Genomic DNA, 13,405 nt, shown 5'->3' with positions numbered 1-13,405 from the left:
CCATATTAAATCTCCCTCAGCACTGGGATAGCATTTCCTTTACTTGCCCGTGGCTGTGAAATAAGGTAGGCAACATCATTCAGTCTTGCAAAGTCACCCTTCATTCTGCTGTAAAAGGATGTGACAGCCTGATAGCAAACACTATCTCTATGTAGGCTGAAAATGTCAGCTCTGGGACAGTATCTGGAGTATCTGGACAGAATTCGTTTAGCTCCTTCACTGTTGATCGACATTGAGTCTTCCTGGATGGCAAGTGAGAGCTGCTACCGCCTACATTCCACTGCTCCAGCCCCAAACTGGAAAAAATCCGAAGGCTTTCATCTCTCTCTTAGTTATGGTTAACTGTTGATGTACATTGAGTAACTGTTGTACAAAATATCACTTTTCATCCAGTATTTAAAATGTAGGATCAGAAATCTTTCAGTAGACTATTATTAAAAAGAAAAAAACATTTACTACAGGTAAGTGTATGCCTAAAAACCAAGATGGAAAACCCACGTACTGCAGTTTCAGGGATCTTTGCAGAGCCCTGTTGGTGTCTACAATATAACCAGTAACCTGGCTCTTTTGACATGCTCCCATGACTTTAGAACAGCCACTCCACTGTCTAATGGACATACGAATAAGAAGTTATTTTCAGGAAAAAAATATTATCTAATATTTGGAACAAAGACACACAAAAAAAGGCTCAAGGCCAAGACAGAGTACAAGATTGGCTTGTCCCCCTACTTCCCTTCATCACATAAAATAATCTGGATAGCATACAAGCTGCATGAGATTGTGCTCTATGTACCCTGAAGTTCTGACAAACTCATTCCTCATGAAATATCAGAAAAAAAAACAGCTATCTTTTCCTTTTATTTTTTAAAGTAAAAATAATATTAGATTGTATAATGCTGACTTTGAAATAGTTTTCTCTTTCCACTTGCAGGCCAAAATCGCTGAGTGACATATCAGAGAGGACTGGATGTTGAGTCCAGCACAGATGCTTTTCTCTTCCCCTGTTAGATAAATCAGTTCCTTTTCATTTGCACCGCAGTCTTTTGTAGTTCTGCTCAGAAACAGGCTGTCCCTAGAGCCTAGGTCCAAGTCTTCCCAGATGCCTGGAAGCATAAGCATCAATTTGGCATGCGTATGCCACTGTGGGATCCTATGCAGGGAGCAAGATCCAAATTCCAAAAGCAGAAACTGAAATAAAGATCAGAAACACACTCAGTATATCTCACCCACTGCAAATGTTTTGGGCCAGGTTCCCAAATGATATCACCTCTACTAGCTCATCTGACCTCAGGTGCAGTACACCAGTTGGTACCAGCTGAAGTTCTGGCTTCATTATTCTTCCGTGTTCAGATTTTTATCTGTTTGTCTTGACAGTACTGTGTCCTTCCACTGCTGAGACTCAGCAATCTGATTTCCTCCATCAGACAGAATCCTGCAGAATCCCATTATTTTTCCCAAGAAATTCCCATTAGGCTTCTCAGAGCTGCATGACTGTGGTTGAACATTTGCATGATAAAGTAGAAAAGGTGTCAAAAATTCTAGTGCTATAAAAAGGAGGTGAAAATACTATAAACTATAATGTACAGCAGATGAGAAGCACAAAAAACCTGCTCAAAATATAACCACTTGACAATTGCATTAAATTGAATTGCCTCCTTCCTAACAAAAGAGTGTCAGTAAATTCCCTTTGTCCTTGAGGGTGAACATCAGAAGTGAAAAAATCTTGAAAGAAGTTATTTCCCAAGTTCACAGTTAATATTTCTTTCTTCTTCATGGGAATCCTTGGGGATAGGACTGTACCAAAGGAACCAGGGCAGAATGAAACAAAGATGAGGCCTTCAGCACCCAGTTGCTCTGTTTTGGTCCAGGGCCACTGGGAAACAACATGTTTTGCCCTCATCAAGTACAAATATATTGACTCCAGCACTGACAGGAAAATGTGAACACGGCAAGACGTAAAGGTCTGCACCCTCTTGTCACCCACTAAATGGGAGAAGCACAGTTAACAGCACTAGAGAAATGTTTCCTACTTGATTTTATTAACTGATTGACATGAATTAATGCATTGGGATATTTGATTGTGTCATAAAATGTGTATATGAACATCATGATTCAATTTAATGTACCCATTACTGCTTGATGTGCCATTATATTAGACTAAATTAAAAGAATTTTATGGAAAAAAAATTACAATTAAAGACTCAAAATTGATTACATTCATAACTTAGAGGATATCCACTTCTATTCATGTTTTGAATAATGACAATAAAAGAACTAGAAAACAACACTGACTATGTGAAGAAGGATAAAACAAAGCTTGTCAAGGATCAACTGCACTACCAAAATGAGGGGTCCATAAAGTCCCACCTTGCCTTGGCAGCATATCAGAACGAAAATACCAGTTCACAATGAGTGGCTGCAATTTATAGCTTTTTTTTTTCTTTTTTTTTTTTCCCCCGAGAGATCCACTGCAGCAGAGCACATTGCAGAAATGCACCAGACAATACTCTTTCCCCAGCTGGGTAACTGCTAGTCTGTCTCTTTTTCTACTTTTGAATGTTGCCCGCTGCAGGTATTTCAGTCTTGGACCACAGCCAGAGTTCTGTTCTCAGTCCTGTATTGGAAAGTTAGACCTAGGTTTTGATTCAGCTGGTGATTTTCCAAGGCTGAATACTGCTCTATATCCACTGAGATCAGTCAAATCAGTGCTGCGAAATCAGCAGCTGTAGGTTTGCACTGCTGCTCATCCAAAGCTTTCCCATGAAAATCCAATCACTTCAACAATGATGATCAGCAAAAGGGCCTCCTTCTCTGCTTCATACTGCTGGAGAGGAATGCTGAGAGCTAATTTCCCTGAGCATCAATATATGCCATGCAAGCAGCATTTTGAAATAAGTTATAGGAAGCAACACAAGGGGACGATGGGGGGAAATGACATGAACTAAACTGACAATTTTACATGAATTAAGCACAGCTTACAATTTCTAGTGGAAGAAAAACAGAAAGAAAACGAGTGCATGCACATGCAGGAAGTTTAAGGTACTTTAAGTTCATTCATAACATTCCTGAGAGAGTGGCATTTACATTTTCTAAAAACCCCTCTAATTATCACTTACAAGCTCCCAAGTGACTCTGCCCAGTACCTAACCACCTTTACAGTTACAAACTATTTTACTATTTTCCCCCTGAATCTTCATCTGAACTAATCATACGAAGATTATAGAATGAAACCAGAAAATAGACCTGGACTCATTAGAGATCCCTTTCAGATCCCATTGATGATGGTTATTAATTAGATAGTGAAGGAGTGCTAAGGGACTGCAAGTTTACAAGTTGACCTCATCAGCATATTTTCTAGGCCTGCTATAAGACCCTCTTCAGACTGAATTATCTGAGACAAAAGATCATGTTTCATAGATTAATTCAGCTTAATATCTGGGAAAGCATCTATGGACTTGAATATTACCTATTCAAGTCCTATAAAACCTATTACACACAAAAACCTGAGAATTTACACTTTCTCTGTTCTAACACACACTCCCAATGTTTATTCTTTGGGAATGTGAGAGACCAAAGAAATGGCTGTGGTCTACACTACTTTTGGTGTCATCTGGTATGCAAGTTTCCATTCCACAAAAAAAAATAAATACCAAGAACATTTATAACTCCATTTTCTTCCATATCTGATATGTTACCCAAATACCGTTTTTCCTTACTTAGACAATAAAACTAACGGTTCAAATAAAAAAAAAAAAAAAGATTGAAAGATTTAAATGTACAACAATCTGTTGTACAGGGACAACCAACCTGATTCAAGATGTGATAAAAAACAGCTTTGTTGTCACAGAGCTCTCACCACAATTATGTCCTATATCTTCTAAGAATGCTGTTAATGTGGACCCTTAACTAGTCTATGCATTTTTCCAGAGTTTTCTGCACAAAAATGTCTTGTCCTAATGGCTTTTACAGCAAGCAAGATTTCGTCACTAGGTGAGGCAATTCAGCATCTACATTCTTGAAACATCACTCACTTAACAAGAACTTTGTCTAATGTTGAAAGATTTGTTATTTATTTCTTAGAAAAAGCACTGGGTAGATGAGATTTGATCCAGGTTTTTCAGGTATGTCCTTTTATCCGTGTTTTGCTTTGTTCTGGTACAAGCATCCCATGTGCTCTTTCAGGTTAATACCCATGGCACCATGGAGCCTCTTTGACCTAACCTGTAGAGCTGTCGTTTAGAGGAAAAAAAACTAAAATCTCCTAATTCATCTTAAAAGTGAAAATTTATATAAGAATCACTACATTTCACTTTATTATTTAACGTCTTGATAAGAAAATATTTCTTAGCCTGAAGTATGCTTATGACCAATTGAATTTGATGGCTAGTCTAGCAATAGATTTTCACCACCATTTTTGAGAAGCGAGGAGCTTGCACCAGAGCTGCAGAATTGAGAACTAAAAAAGATCATAAGTCACTAAGTTCCATCCACACTGATGTGAAATCAGAAAATCCTCACTGGAGCCAGAGTTCGCAAAGTCAAGCAAGCATGGTGCTGTACCACCAGCTTTAAACTGCAAAGCATAGCTTCTAGTCCTGGTATGTTCCCAGCTACTGCCAGCTTCTTCCTCTCTTGTCTATGCAACCTGAAGGGCAGGTAGCACAGCAAGGTTGTGCAGTGCCCTGCTTTTCTTAAACCCAGCTGGTCTAAGTGGGTCATCAAATGTTGTAAGCTTTTGCTGGAACATGCTAAAAATGTACTCACCCAGGCAGGATGCACCTTGACAACCCACAGCTTATGCACTCCCCCCTTCTCTTCCATCAGCTGGCCTGGCACTGGCAGCTAGAAAGGAAGGGCAATGCCCTGATCCTGTGCTAAAATGTAGTACTCGCCTGGCCTGCTGCGAAGGAAATCAACTCAGATCATGCAAACCTACTTACTCAATTTCATGCGCAGCACGAACCAGGGTAATACTTCCATTCCAGAACCTAACGCTATCCTATGGGCCTGACAGAAGGAAAAAGGGGCAGGAATTTGCAGAAATAGGGACACAAGAGAAAATTAAGAAGAATGAAAACATCAAAACGCAGTACACAAGGTAGAAAGATCAATGGAAAGCAAGAGCCTTGGGGGAAGGTGGGAACCAAACAAATAGAAGAGGCAGTTTTTAGGTTTCAAGCAAAGAGTGACATCCACAGGGGTTTGCTCATTGGATTAGGCTAAATCCATAACAAAAGCCTCTGCCAGAGGACAAATAGAAGTAATGTGTAATTCTGGTTGCTTGTTAGTATCTACATTCTATATTTTTCTTGGAAGAGGATGTTACTGATAAATCCTGGAGGATTTTCTCAGCACATACAGACACAACTCTTAAGCAGAGTTTTTTGGACACCATCCAAACAAGTAATTCTGATGACGTGAGTATGCATGAAGGTTGGCCTGAGACATGCCCCACTTTCTGGAGATGGGAGATACTGAGCAAGAACTTGCCATGTCCCTTATCTGCAAGAAAGTTTGAAAACAAATGAACAAAACCCCACCAGACACATGCCATCAAGAAGCTTATGCACATGTCTTAGGCATAAATCCCTGCCCATCTCCCAAGAGCTGGTCTCTGCTAAATGCATAGCACTATGATATGCACTTCAAATTTCAATCAGACACAGTTTGTCTCTTCTTTATCTGACAGACACCAGGGGAAGGAAACCACCCCTCTTTCCTATGGAGAAATTCACTCTTATTTGCAGGTTCTTCCAGTTATTTATGGAGATGAATATCTTACCCTGCTTCTGGGTGTACTCAAGCCATATCTGACATATCAAGTTCATATCTGACATGTAGAAGCTGCTACAGAAACAAAGAGAAAAGGTAACAGAGTGATACTGGACCCTTGGGAGGTCAGCAGCCCTCCTGACTTACAACAGTACGGACTATCAACACACTGCAGGACAGGATCCTACATACAGTAAGCTCAATACATTCTAGAAGGCAACAATTAATTAAAAAAAGCCTTGAAAGTACCTAACAATAACAAAAAACCTTACATCAGCATGTACTGGGACTCTGTAGTCTGACTACATGCACTTAAAGCAAAACAGACAACTAGGCAATAAAAACAGCATTTGGGGACCACAAACATCTATGGAGAAAGTATAACAGAAGTGTTGGCACTCTGGGATCTGTTTTGAGATCTTATCTCCATTACAAAGTCATTTCATGGCTATGAAAAACAAACATAAGGGCATGTTTTCACTCGTGCTTTGCAGGCCTGCTTTATCTATTCTGAGTGTTTCAGCAGACACTCCTGACTTGGTATCTCAGTGAAGCTGTTTCCAAAAAGTAGTTATCTAATTCTGCTAACATCCAGCTCAGATTCAGATGAATACCTGCTCTTTGCAGACAAGATCTGCATTCTCACTAATCTTGGGGAATTCACCTATTTCAGGCATGGTTCCTTCACTGTGCTTCATGTCTCTCTGAACTAACACTGCTATTTGATATCTTCAATGATTTTCTTACTCTTTGTATGTCATTCAGTATTTTACGTACACCAATGAACAGCATTTAATGTATGGTAGAAACAAATAAAGTACAACCCCAGAGAAGGTTGAAAGCTCAGGTCAAAGCAGTACTGATAGAACAACAATTACAAAATACCTGCTCAGGACCCTCAGAAGTCATTAATGATTTTGGGTACTGCCATTTTTAGGGTGTTTTCTTTCTAGGAAGCTTTTAAATGCATCTAAGTTTTCCAGTAAATACTCTGGAGTATCCCAGAACACAACTAACATTTTAAGAACCATGGCTGTTACTGTTCTGGGAAACAGGCTGACTGTCATGGTTTGCTCCTGGCCCCTTCAGCCTAGGCACCAGAATCAAGTTGATTTCTGAAAGACAGAAGTCAGATGCAGCAAGATATTTGAAGGAGGACATGGTAATGGCCTTGTGGAATACCCTCTTGAAGAGATGCCAACAAGTAAATTGTTGAAGAAAAAAGTACAATGCATGTCAGATTTTTAATTACATGTCTATTTCCCCAACAAAGAAGTGTAATTAAAGTTAATCATTTCTATTATATTACACAATGCCTCCATTACTAATGGAATCAGGAATGCATGAAAGAAATGCACATTAATACATAAACACTCCTTTCATACAGATGAATATTTTGTACTCCAAACATTCAAACAGAGCACTGCTCAATTATGCATTGCTCGCTTTAGTACATAACTACATTGAATTCCTCTGGGGGTGGGGGAAGACGAGACAGTGAGACTGCCTTACAAACTTCAGGGTCCCCATAGATGTTCATTTGCCCTCACGTCCTGAAAGCATCCAGAACAGCATCCCCCAGCTGTCTCTGACAGCTGTCACCCCAGCATACTTATGCATAAACCAATGTGCCATTCCACCTTCCTCTGAGCCCAACTGCAGCACTGCACAGCTCACCTATGGGAGTTTCAGTACACTGTGCAGTCTGAATAACAACAGAGAAGACCAGAGCCTCAGATAAACCAAACAATCCAGCACAATCTATCCTGACTTGAGGTACACCCTCATATTAAGTTAGATTTTGCTTTCTGATAGAAAACCAGAGTTGCACAACTGAAAATAGTGTATTCGGGAGTAGAATACACTACTGACATTCTTTCTCCCAATAACTATGCAAATAGTATCTCTATAGACTACTAAATCTCCTTGAGTCACTATCAAATTCTATCCCTACATATGCCTGGCATATAAAACAAGAACTCACCACTTAGGACCGAGGAGGAATCTCTAAAAATCAAGAGATGAGTCTGTTGCCTGGACCTGAAGCAGTGGCTGTTCTTAACAGCATCTGTGGGTAGCTTCCAAACCCATAAGGCTGAATTCAGTCCACAAAGGCCAGAACAGACATTAATGCAGGGGGCCCACAACCTCACAAAGTTCAACAAGGCCAAGTGCAAGGTCCTGCACATGGGTTGGGGTAATCCCAAGCACAGATACAGGTTGGGTAGAGAATGGCTAGAGAGCAGCCCTGAGAAGGATTTGGGAATGTCGGTTGATGAAAGATTCAACATGAGCTGGAAATGTGCATTCACAGCCCAAAGGGCCAACTGTATCCTGGGTTGCATTAAGAGAAGAGTGACCAGCAGGTCGAGGAAGATGATTCTGCCCCTCTACTCTGCTCTCATGAGACCCCGCCAGGAGTACTGCATGCAGTTCTGGGGCCTCCAATACAAAAAGGACACCAAGATGTTGGGATGGGTACAGAGGAGGACCACAAAGACAATCAGAGTGCTGGAGCACCTTCTCAGTGAGGACAGGTTGAGAGAGCTGGGGCTCTTGAACCTAGAGAAGACTCCAGGGGGACCTTACAGTGGCGCCTCCCAGATGGGAGCCTTACAGGAAAGCTGGGGAGTGACAGGGTGAGGGGAAATGGTCTTAAACTGGAAGAAGGTAGTATTAAATGATATATTAGGAATAAATTCTTTACTATGAAGGTGGTGAGACACTGGAACACAGTGCCCAGCGAGGTTGTGGATGCCCCTTCCCTGGATGCATTCAAGGCCAACCTGGATGGGGCTTTGAGCAACCTGGTCTAGAGGGAGGTATCACTGCCTATAGCAGGGAAGCTGGAACTAGAGAAAGGTCCCTTCCAACCCAAACCATTCTATGAGCCTAAGCCACAAGTAGCTTCCCAATGGCTACCTCCATATGCCCATAACAAGCTCTTGGATCCATTATTTCCTTCATTTATTCCCATAAATAATTCCCATCCATAATTCCCATTATTCTCTCTTTTTTTCCCCCTCATTCCTTCCTCCCATTCTTTCCCGTTTTTCCCCCATTTGCACTGATCCAGGTCTTTTTTTAGGGCTCGGACTTCTTTTATGGGCTCCTGCACCATAGCACCTGGTGTCAGCCCTCAGGACAACACTATCCTCAATGTGTTATTGATGTGTTATTGACAGATGAATTACCGGATACGGAATAAAAGAAAACTATATGTGTATGAATGAAACATGTTAAAGAAAGACAGAGGAATCACACCAAAACCAATACACAGAAAGTACAGTTTTGCAAAGCCCAGCAACCTGCATCAAAGTTTCCATCAAGTAATTAAAGTAACTTAGTTTCTACATTTTCCTTTTGACTTTCTGCCAATAAAGACAATTAGCAAGAAACTTTATGTCCTGGCTGCATTTCTCTTTGAGGATGATATAACAAAGTACATTCAAATGGAGTACTGACAGCTTTAACTGCTTTCACTGTGGTGCTGAACCATTTTAGAAAAAAAAACTTGAAAGACACAAATAACTTACAGAAGAAAAGCATTGTTTAATTTCAGGAAAGTTGTGCAAGCCAATAACCAGTGTGGGACATCATTATCAGTGCTGTCTGAAATGAATTTATTCCTCTAGAAATAGCAATTCCTAAAAAAAAAAAAAAATAAAATAAAAAAAAATAAAAAAAGGCATGTTGTACCAAAGTACAGATAAGAGATGAATCCAAAATAGGTTATCTTTTTTGGTGAGCACCTCCATCTGTAATTGTGCTCTCTTACTCAATCCAAAATGTACTTTTAAACTTTATGCATTGAATTTTTAAAAATTAAATTAAACACAAGGACAAGAAGCTCGAAGAAAAGCATTCAATTACAGCAGAACTAAACCACTGACTGCCCTTTTCTTCATTTTCTTAATGCCACTCAAGATCTACTGTTTCCTACTCCCCTCAAATGCATCCAAGCCACCTCTTCCTCCAGCAGCACCAAGACAGGCACTTTGCTCTATGAGGCAAACATCAATCCATCAATTCCACATGGAATCAAAATGGAGTATCTTGTGCAACAGGCCAGTCTGTCCAGGAACAAGCTAATAAACACTTCACAAGACAGTAAAGGTAAAACAGAACTATGTTCTGAAGCAGAAGAACCAGAAACTCTGTGGGAGAAGCATGAAAGGGAAGGTGGTTAATTCCCTTCTTTAAATGAAGGCTCTGTAGCTGGCAGTGACAGCTGTGGAAATGAGGAGAAGCATCTACCTGAAAAGAGATTTCTTGAGAAGAAAGACAGCCTTGGAAGTGGATTTGTACAAGGAGCTGTTACTACATTCAAGTATTGCAAGTCTCCAGAAGCTTGCTTCATTCCATTACAAATATATATGGCTTATCTGAAAACACCACTTTAAACTCAAAATGCAGAATGCTCAGTGTTATTGAAGAAGAAATGAAGTCTTCCATGAGATTGCTTTCAAAAATGATCAAAAGACCATGAAAGGGAAAGCAAACAAGTTTTCAGTTAGCAACTGCTTAAAAAGAGCAATATTCAAAATGAAAGAAAATGGTCCTGAAGTGGTTATATTTGTGTCTAAACTATGCATTTCAGCTTACAGGAATCAACCATTTACAACTATGCAACCTGGTTACAATATATAAACATTTCTATGCATACTGCATACCATCAAACTAAGTTGCTAGCACTGAGCAGAAAGTAAGTATTCTTTTGCATAAACTGAAAACAGAATAATTTAGCCTGGGATTCTGCATAGTGTCAGAAACTAATGACCCAATTATGTCCCATTTGGCTTAAATTAAGTCAGAAAAATAAATGTATAAATCCAAAAGCCTTTAGAATCCAAGAAGTTCCGATGAATGCAAATTGGAGAAGCACTGCACATGATTTTCCTGATGATCTTATTAAATTGGTAAGTTTATTTGTTGAAGACGTTACAGAACACCTGCCAACGTCTTTAAAGGACACAAAACCTGAGCAGTGGCATTCTCTGGCAGAGACAAGATTCTGTTCGTTGCAGATGGTGCTTCTGATGTTGAAGGAATATGAAAGCAGATATTTCAACAATCTTAGCCTAGCCATCTGAAACCCTTCCAACGCCAAGACCTCTAACTCTTCCACGTGTTGACAAATGGAAGATTTGAACAGTCTTGAAATGCTAATTTTGAAAAAATCTCCCTGTTCAGCAGTAAGTTACAGACAGCCCCTAATCCAGAAAAAAATCATGAAGTGTAGGAATAATCACAGAGCGCTTGCTACTGTTATCATTAAACGTACATTAACATTAAACACTCTTTTGAGTCATCATTCTGACAAAAATGATAAAGATACTGAAAAAGCAGGTTTTGTAACAGAATTGACCTTCCTGGTTTTTGTAGCCATTAGCTGGAAACCAGACCTCATGAAAAATCAGTTTTCCATGGTTCTCTTTTGTGGTACAATACCCACCAGCACTCACTAGTAGGGTGATAGCAGGGATAAGTTTGTTTGAAATCAATTCCTACCTTGTCAAAAACAAGAGCCTGGAACTCACCTGTGGATTTACTTATCTTCTCCAAAGCTCCTGCTTACAGGTCCCTGCTCTCAACCCTTTGAAAGCTTATTTAGAGTTTTATCAGGTGGGTTTCCAAGAAGCACCACTGCAGTGTAGACACCCCCATGCCTTCAGAGCCTGCTGAAAATCAGTAGGCAGAGAACTTGCTGCTATCAGATATTGTTCCTCTCTTCCCTGTCCTTGCCCATCTCGATCTGCTGTTGTTTAAATTCATTTGTTTTGTAACTTGCCTCTGGGCTTTTAATTACAATTACTGCAAACACAACACAGACAATGTTTATGGGTCTAAAGCAATGATTCACCGAGAATTATTTGTTTACAGTGTAGGTGTAAGGCATGCTGCTTTCTCACAGCCAGCCAAGGAAGAGGCACAGCTCCAAAACTCTGCCTCTAGACCACCAGCCACACAATGACACCCTGCCTGAAATGCATCCTGCAGTGCCAGGACACAAAGCCACTAAGATAAACTTCCCAGCCCACAGCAGTGAAATTCAATGGTTCACAAACACTTTCCTGATATTTTAGACTTGTGAAAATGTGATGCAGTAGTTTCACCAGAGAACAGCATGGGTACTCTTCTCCTTTTGCTACATTGCCATCCGAGCCAGAAACATAGAAGGTTCAAGTCTTCTGTGAAAGCAGCCAATATATACATCCCACATCAAAATGAGCTATTAGACAATGAATCCAGAACTGCTCTATCCTGCTGCCTTCACTGTTCATTCTCTTCCTGTCACACACACAGAGCAGTGCTGATTTTGCCACCAACTACAGAAACGCTGACAATCAGTAACAATCAACTGCAATCAGGGCACCAGCAGAGGACACAAAATTTTGTGAACCAATGACTGCTTATGCTGAGGATGCTTTTAGTCTAGAAAAACTGTCCTCTGCTCTGAAGGAAAGTCAGTACTACCTTGTTGGAAGCATATATGTTTTCCCCAAAGCCATCCCTTCTTGAGGCCCTTGGTGCTGCACACTCAGCTCCTGCAGGTGAAGATGGCAGGGCGACACACACAGCTTGCAACCAGCTACATGAAGTCACAGTGGAGCCTCTTCTGCTGTCCTTCCTTCTACTGGTCCTCTCCATGGATTTATTAAGGATTCATCAAAATGTAGTCAAAGTTGATGGCCAATTCTCCTTAGGAATTAAGAAAGCTTCATATGTTCTCTCATAGGATCTAACACCATCAAGAATATAAAATCATACTAAAACACAATACACATGCCAAAAGCCAAATGGATGATTCTACAACCTGCAGTGAGACTGAAGAGTGATTTTGTTTGTATAACAACCAAAGTGCCAGAGGAGGCCCGCTATGAGAAGACATGCATCTGGTCAATCTTTCCATGCAGCTGTCCAGCGAGTCTCAGGTTTTCCATCAGACTTTAACAGTTTCCTTTAACAATTTTTAAAATTATTTTCACAAATAAGGGGAAAAAAGCCACAAACAAAAACCTCTTCTGCCTAAATTGCATTAGATGAAATTTGGGGAATCAAACAGCATGTGCTGTTTCTAAGCACATGTAGCAGCATGTGATCTAAAGAAAGTTCATTAGAAAATCTGAAGAACCTCCATGCAGGCTCTCATATCCTGAAATAAGTTTAATTTCACTGGATGTAAGACTGAATATATGATAATCTACAATTTACCTCACTACCAAATGCAAAAGAAACAAGTAAGCAAAAGTAAAAGACACCACCATAAAGAGCTGTTGAAAGCTTACTGAACAGGACAGCAGAGCAAAAAGAAAGTATTCGTAATAGTAAACAGAGAAAATGATGTTGTAATCTGCTTATGTAAATAATGGCACATCCAGTGTTCAGTAGCCGCTCCTGGTTGTGATGCAGTATGATGAAAAAGTTTTCTAACTGCACTTCATAATGTTTTTTGCTGATAAGTAACAGTGGAAGAGGTGGCTAAGTGCTCGTCAGCTGCTAAAAAGTGGAAGAATTTCAGAACAATTTCTACTTGCTTATTTAAAAGCTCCCTGAAGTAAAAATAATAATAAAAATAAAAATTCTGTGGATCAGGTTAAAACTAGTAGAACACCATCTGGGTTGGAGGAAA

General features: G+C 40.0%; 1 long non-coding RNA gene across 4 annotated transcripts in view; it reads right to left on the bottom strand.

Annotated features, from left to right (window-relative positions):
* The window catches only part of LOC116231049 (uncharacterized), a 149,128-nt gene that overhangs the window by 49,559 nt on the left and 86,164 nt on the right, over window positions 1–13,405 (bottom strand). Inside the window, exon 5 of one of the 4 annotated variants that reach the window (XR_016465960.1) lies at window positions 907–1,188. The exons of 1 other annotated variant lie outside the window; for it this stretch is intronic. This is a non-coding gene — a long non-coding RNA (uncharacterized LOC116231049). Of the gene's footprint in view, window positions 1–906; window positions 1,189–9,343; window positions 9,420–11,224; window positions 12,475–13,405 lie in introns of those variants that run through there. 2 more of the 4 variants (XR_016465962.1, XR_016465959.1) reach the window with 2 other exon arrangements.

The sequence above is a fragment of the Phasianus colchicus genome, chromosome 4 (genome assembly GCF_987193195.1).
Source record: "Phasianus colchicus chromosome 4, bPhaCol1.hap1.1, whole genome shotgun sequence".
In the NCBI taxonomy this organism is placed as follows: domain Eukaryota; kingdom Metazoa; phylum Chordata; class Aves; order Galliformes; family Phasianidae; genus Phasianus; species Phasianus colchicus.
Note: the sequence above shows the minus strand (reverse complement) of the source record. Positions and strands in the feature narration are given on the sequence as shown.